The 7,430-nt window shown below is 49.1% G+C and overlaps 1 protein-coding gene across 2 annotated transcripts in view; it reads left to right on the forward strand.

Annotated features, from left to right (window-relative positions):
• The window catches only part of LOC127009692 (vang-like protein 2-B), a 116,319-nt gene that overhangs the window by 63,341 nt on the left and 45,548 nt on the right, over window positions 1-7,430 (forward strand). The window lies entirely within an intron of this gene.

Consider the following 7,430-nt stretch of genomic DNA (forward strand, 5'->3'; position numbering starts at 1 on the left):
CGGCCGCTGGGACAGACAGCCAGGAGGTGCGAGATAAACAGATAGATTCGTGAATAAACACCAGGGAAGAGATAGAAGGAGAGGGTCAGTAAGTGCTCTTGGACGCGGCCCGAAGAGCAAGACGGGAGTGAGTGCAGCAAGATCCAACTTGGCGACGCTGTAACAACACTCAGGAAGCGGCGGGGCTGGGAAAATACCGGGTGCTCTGGAACTGAGGTGTTGGGTGCATTTAGGTGGTGGCTGGAAAGGTTCGCGCCTGCTACTGATGCGAGTGGTGGTGTTTCAAGGGGGAACATTGAGGACTCGTGCAGTGGGGAGTGTGTGGTAGCACGGCTGGGGAACTGACGGAAAAAAGGGTCGTGCAGTCGTGCTGGGTGTGAGGGAGCAACGGTAAGGAGTGGGGGAGGAGAGATCGCAGGACGCAGTAGGGGTTGGTGTTTGCGGCAGCTGACGGGGGTGGACCTAGCTCGTTCAGGGAGGGAGAGAGGGAGGTTAAAGAAAGGATAAACATGTCCTCATCCCTTCCTCCACCTCCCTCTATCCTCCTCTTACTCCTTCTTCCCATCCCATCCCCCTCTTACTCCCTCTCCTTCCCTCCCCTGATCTCCCACATCCTCCCCCATGCCTCTCTCCCCAGCTCCTTCCAACCCTCGCTCACCCCCCACCGCCCGCGGCAATCCCCACCACCAGCAATTTTCATGGAGCCACCGTCATCTGGAGACTGGCTTCCCCCCAACTCCTCCTCATCCTCTTCCTCCACCTACTCCTCCTCCTTCACTTCCTTGGCCATTTCTCCGTCCCTTGTTTTGCTCTTATTTGTTCGTCAGCCGTCATATGTTGCCCTCGACCCCTTCATTCATTCCCGTCCCTTGCCCCTTCGCCCCGCCATCCGCTCAGGCGTGCAGGAACCGCTTGCTCGCTCCGCGGATCCCTCACCTCCTTGGTTCCCTCACCGCTTGACAGGATTCCTCCAGCCTTCTACAGCCACGCCGCCGCCGCGCACCCACTCTCCCCGGCAGCTCCGCCACGTCGTAAATCTCTCCCGTCTGCGTATCGGCTGAGTGCAGAATATTCAAGCGATATTTATATGATAAGACGACGCCATTTGCAGGAGGGAGGGTCAAGGCTGCCGGCGGTAATCAAAGGACTCGCTCCGATGCATTATTCATTCAGAAAAGATAATGAAAAAAAAATGGGAAATAAATAAGCGAGTGGACGCCGATTTTCCGGGCACATAATGGACGGAAGATAATCTAACGGCGGCGTAATGTGAGGTATTACTTGGATGCACTGCCATTAGCGAGCGACGGATGACTGGCTGCCTGACTGCCTGCAACACACACTTCATCTCTGCAACACATCGGGCACCGTGCGCGCCTCACCCGGGAGACACTTTAAAACCACCTTGCATACCACACACACACACACACACACACACACACACACACACACATGCTGAAAGACGATATGACTGTCATTTCTTCCATTTACACCCAAATCAAGAGTCATATATCATGGCAGCCACTGTAAATAAAAAAATAAAAAAATAGCCTGCGCCGCTAACGGGATGGGGTCGTGCAAGAGGTCCCTAAAACACACACACACACACACACACACACACACACACACATACATACACACACACATATATACACACACACTTTCCCACCCACCCAGAGAGCCAGGCAAGGCGACGACAGCTTGTGAGACGTGCATTCTCCTTGGGCAGGCGACATGTCCCTCCCTCATTTGCACACGATTAGCATAAAATCTCCCGGCAATGCAGAGAGGACGAGGGTTTGTTTTTGGCGGGAAAATTAAGATGGGCGTCGACATCTCGTAGATCTTGGGACACAAGTCTTCTCGCCTGACGTGATGCCCGGCCATTGTTTATGACTCGGCGGTAGGGGTACGAGAGAGAGAGAGAGAGAGAGAGAGAGAGAGAGAGAGAGAGAGTGTGTGTGGTTTCAGGAATACCTGTGGCCCGTGGTCCCTGACGAAAGGTAAACAGGCTGGCAAAATCTACCTGGGTGCCGAGATTAAGATAAAACCGAACCTCCCCGAGATGTATGAGAGAGAGAGAGAGAGAGAGAGAGAGAGAGAGAGAGAGAGAGAGAGAGAGAGAGATTGGCTGGTAAATGTAGGTGAAGAAGGAGAGAAAGAAAGGAGAAGAAGAGTGGAGAGGAATCGATAACGGCAGCGAGTTGGAAGAAGAGGAGGAGGAGGAAGAGAAAGAGGAGGAGGAAGAAGATGAGGAAGAAAAGAAGTAGCCCGAGGGAGGGAAATGTGGTGAGAAGAGTAAAAGGTCACAGTGTATGAATAACACAGCCCTGCCCTCTCTCTCTCTCTCTCTCTCTCTCTCTTCACCGAAATATTACAATGGTCTATTCCTTGCACTCACGGTATACCAGTCCGCCACAATGCACACACACACACACACACACACACACACACACACACATGAGGATGGTCTTGGAAGTACTTGTTCTTTGTTCTCGCGTTTTTGTTGTTTTTTTATTCTTTTATTTTTCATGTTATCTCGCGTTTTCATTTATTTTTTCGTTGTTGTTTTTTTCCTCCGACGTTTGACAGAAATTGTTTTAGCGGCCTGGGTTTTTTTTTTCTTTTTTTTTTTTAGTCCGGTGTATTTTTTTTTAATCCTTTCTCTTCTGTGTTTTTGTTGTTCGTTGCGTTTTTCAATCTGCTTTTTTTATTTTCTCTTTAATTATATTTTTCATGGTTTGTGCCGCATTTTTAAATAATATCTCTTTTTATACATTTTTTTTTCTTTCGGTCTCCATCCGTCCACTACTTTAATTAACTTCCTGTTCCGCTGCTGCTGTTTTTTTTTTTTTTCTCTCATTTGTTGATATCACGGCATTTGTGGATTCATTGTTATTTTATTTGACTTCATTTTTTTTTTCTTTCTTCATTTGCATGTGATGCTTTGTTTTTTCTTTCTTTCTTCTGCATTTTTTTTTTTTCATCTTCCTTTGTGCGCCTCGTCCTGGCAGAGCTCGGGGCCGAATCGGAATCGAGACCGGACCGTCGACGCCACATTTATCTCCGGGGCCGAGTGTCGTGAGCCCGAAACCTCCCGTCGGCACTGCGGTCTCTTCTTGCTTCGTGTTTATGGGGGAACTCACTAAAAGCCGAATTCTCTCCATGCCACCATTACTCTCTCTCTCTCTCTCTCTCTCTCTCTCTCTCTCTCTCTCTCTCTCTCTCTCTCTCTCTCTCTCTCCTGCTTGCATTCTTTTCCATGTTGTCTTTGCCATTTCCCTTCCTCCTCTGTTTCCCTTCTTACGTCCTGTTCTCTTTTCTTTATTTTTTATACTCTCTCTCTCTCTCTCTCTCTCTCTCTCTCTCTCTCTCTCTCTCTCTCTCTCTCTCTCTCTCTCTCTCTCTCTCTCTCTCTCTCTCTCTCTCAATCAGTTTCAACGCCATGGCGGCCGCATAACAACTGTCACTTAAGTTTAGGACGGACCACCTAGTTTGGGCCTTAGGGCCTGTGTGGTCTGGTTATATATCTATGTAATTCTCTCTCTCTCTCTCTCTCTCTCTCTCTCTCTCTCTCTCTCTCTCTCTCTCTCTTATTCACGAAAGTCATCCCCTCCTCTTCCCCTTATCTAGCAGACCACTCGCTCTCTTCAGTCCCGTCCCCTCCCGCCACACGCCTCTCTCCCCCCCCTCAACACCACGCCTTTATCATCACGACACCCACGCTTCCACGTCCACAGTCCTTCTGCCTCTCACATCAACCATTTCCAAAGGCCGAAAAGGAGATCAATCGGGTTCTAAAGAGTGTTTTTGTATGTTCACGGTACTGAAGAAGGGTCAAACTACCGCCAGGGTCATTAAGCTACCCCTGGAAAAAAAGCCTTGTCAAATATGTGTACTTGGGCGCCGAAATGTTCAATAATCTTACCCTCCTGTGAACTATCCAGGTATTTACCAACCATCTCGCTACCTTGCTAACCACACATACCCTGACATCATGCTATCCTTCCTTTCTTTCGTGCTCAGTCCCTGGTCACGCCATTACTAACTACCCAACTCGTTATCTCGAAATTAACTAACCATCTTGCTACCCTGCTACCTATCCGAACCCTACATCCGGTGCGCAAAAGTTTTTTCAATAACAGAGTCGTCGATCACTGGAATAGACTCCCACCGTCAGTAGTTAGCGCACAGAGTATCAATAGCTTCAAGTCTTCATTAGATAAGTACTTCAGGGATATAAGATTATACTGACCCTTCTTCGTATGTTTTCAGACAGATTGCAGCAAGACGTCAACCTAAATTCATATTATTCTCCCCCACAACCTAGATTGCAAGTAGCGTAAGTTAACAATAGAGTAAAGCAACAGTTAATGTCCGCATGACAGGTGGAGTGAGGTGTGGGTGCAGTAAGGTGACAGGTTACTGGTGCCGTGCCTAGTACCGCCGGTAAAACGAGGATCAAGCCTCCACCTGTGCCCCTGAAACTACACCTCACCCATCGTGAGTATTAGGGGGGATCCTGAGGCTGCCCTGTGTAGGCCACTCGTCCTCTTCCATTCTCCTTGTGTTTCTGTGTTCTTATGTTCTTATGTAATGAAGTCATTTTCCCCCACAGCTTAGGTTACCAGTAGTGTAAGTTAAGGGTAGTAATTTCCTCTTATTTCTCTCTTTACTGTAAAATTTCCATGTCCCTTTCTTCCTTAAAGGTACATGGTGTTCTCTTCTAACTATTTCCTGCCGGCAAGTTGCCGGAGGGAGAGGTGGGTGGGGAGGAGCCTTCATCTTTTCTGTCCTGTCCTACCACTCGTAGATTACTAGTAGTAGTGGTAGTAAACAGACACCCTCGCCATAGACCGATAGGTCTTCTGGTGTTTGTTCTTCCTATGTATTCCTATGTATCCTGCTACCATGCTAACTACACTCCCGTGACATCATGCTACCCTTGCTTTCCTGTTTAGTCTCTGGGCACGCCATTCCTAGCTTCTACTCTCGTCGTGTTCCGTCGTGTCCCGCCCTAACCACGCCTCCCTCATTCCCCAAGTTCTTCAGTCTTGTAAAAGCCGGAGCCACACCAGTCTCCTTTCATCTGCCCTGCCCATCCTACGGTCACGCCCACCCTCTTTGCCTAGCTATAGCCACACCCACTTATCATTGCTCCGCCCATCATAACCACGCCCTCCTCCTCTTCCTCCTTTCCCTGCACTCTAATCGTCTCTTGACCACGGCCACCTTCTTCAAACGTGTTCCTTGCCTTCCCTTACTTCTTTGCCCTGATCCTGTTCATCTCACTGCCACGGCCACTTCCTTCCCACGTGTTCCTTGGCTTTCCATACTTAAAACACCCTCTTTAACTTCCTTGCCCTGATCCTACCCATCTTACTGCCACGGCCACCTCCTTCCCACGTGTTCCTTGGCTGTCCATACTTATCACTCCCTCCTTAACTTCCTTGCCCCGATCCTAAACATCCTACGATCACGCCCACCTTTTGCCCACCCTTGCAACAGCCACACTTCTTCTACCTTGATTTTCCTTCATACTCCAACTAACTTTGCCACGCCCATCTCCAAACGGCCTCTTGCAGACTCCTTATGTTCTTATGTTCTTCTCCAGACTTGCCATTGCCCCATCCTCCTCCTTTTCCTTGCTTTGCCCACCCTACGGCCACGCCCACCTCTTCCCCATACACCACACCTACATATCCCTAGCCACACCCCTTCCATGATTCTCCCTCATCCCCCGACTAACTTCGCCACGCCCATCTCCTTGCCCAGACTTACCATTGCCCCATCCGCCTCTTTTTCTTTGCTTCGCTCACTCTACGGCCACGCCCACCTCCTTGCCACCCCCAGCTCTCCCACCACCACCGCCTAGCCACAGCCCTTGCCAAGCACGTACGCCACATCTCACGCCTAAGCATGTGTAATCCAACCTCCTCCCTTGCGGCCACACCCGACCCTCTCCACACACACACACACACACACACACACACACACACACCGCCGCCCTTGTTCCACCACTTCGACGCCTCTTAGGACACAAACACAGATTCCATTCATCAAAACAAGTCATTGATTCTCTGCCTCTAAAAGGATGAAAGGACTTGACTGGCGGCGGCGGGGCGTGGGTGTGGGTGTGGGTGTTTACGTTGGGGGGCGCGCGCGTGCGTGTATAGGTGTGTAGGGGGCGTGTCATGCAAGTGTCAGTTACGGGAAGGCGTGGCGGCTTGTGGAGGAGGCGAGTGTTTAACTGAGACAAGACACGAATCACCTCCTCATCCCGCCGCTAAAGACCCTCGTAATTAATGCCCGGGTTAATTACAGGATCAGTGTCGGCCGGGCGATGGAAAACCCGTCGGTGCTTAGGGTCATATCATAAGACATTTCGCCGCCCAAGAACACATATTTGACAAGGCTTTCGTAGGAGTTGTGGGCATTTCCAGGAGTAGTTTTATGACCCTGGTGGTAGTTCAACCCTTCTTTTGTACCGTGAACCTAAGGAAACACTCATTAGAACCCGACTGACCCCCTCTTTGACCTTTAGAAATAGTTGATGTGAGAAGCGAAATTGTCTTATAATACCGATCTTAGGCGCCCAAGAACATATATTACACTGTTTTTGTAGTAGTTTTAGTCATTTCCAGGATCAGTTTAATGGCTCTGGTGATAGTTTGACCCTTCCTCTTTTTTTTTTTTTTTTTTTTTTCAGTAACAAATGTGAAAAAAAAGCCGGCTACTCACTGCTCCTATAAAGAGTTTGAGGGGTGGCCGAAAGATAGGTCAATTTCGGGAGGAGAGTTGTCCTGATACCCTCCTCTATATCTTGAACCTAAAAAAAACACTCATTACAGCCCGACTGATCTCCTCTTCGGCCCTTGGAAAGAGTTGATGTGAGAGGCAGAAGCGTCTCACAATACCGACTTTAGGGGCCTTATTACTAAACATTTCGTCGCCCAAGTACCCATATTTGACAAGCCATTCGTAGGAGTTTTGGGTATTTCCAGGAGTAGTTTTATGGCCCTGGTGGTAGTTTGACCCTTCTTCTGTGCCGTGAACCTAAAGAAACGCTCATTAGAACCCGACTGATCCTCTCTTTGACCTTTAGAACTAGCTGATGTGAAAAGCGAAAGTGTCTTTTAATACTAACCTAGGCCTCGAGAAGGAAGCTTTAGTGCAAGAATATTGGGGGACGGAAATGATGAGATTTAAGCCGCTTAGGAGGAAGATCAGAAGGGGGCGGAGGAGGAGAAGGAGGAGGAAGGAGATAATTGCTCTTTACTTTGAGGTGAAGAGGAAGAAGAGGAAGTGGAAAGGTAAACTGCTCCGTGTTACTCGAAGTGGAGGAGGAGAAAATAGAGGGAGGGATACGGGAGGTACTACTTGTTTACAGCTCAAGAGGAGGAGGAGGAGGAGGAACAAGAAAGAAAAGT

Source organism: Eriocheir sinensis, chromosome 41 (genome assembly GCF_024679095.1).
Source record: "Eriocheir sinensis breed Jianghai 21 chromosome 41, ASM2467909v1, whole genome shotgun sequence".
Taxonomy (NCBI): domain Eukaryota; kingdom Metazoa; phylum Arthropoda; class Malacostraca; order Decapoda; family Varunidae; genus Eriocheir; species Eriocheir sinensis.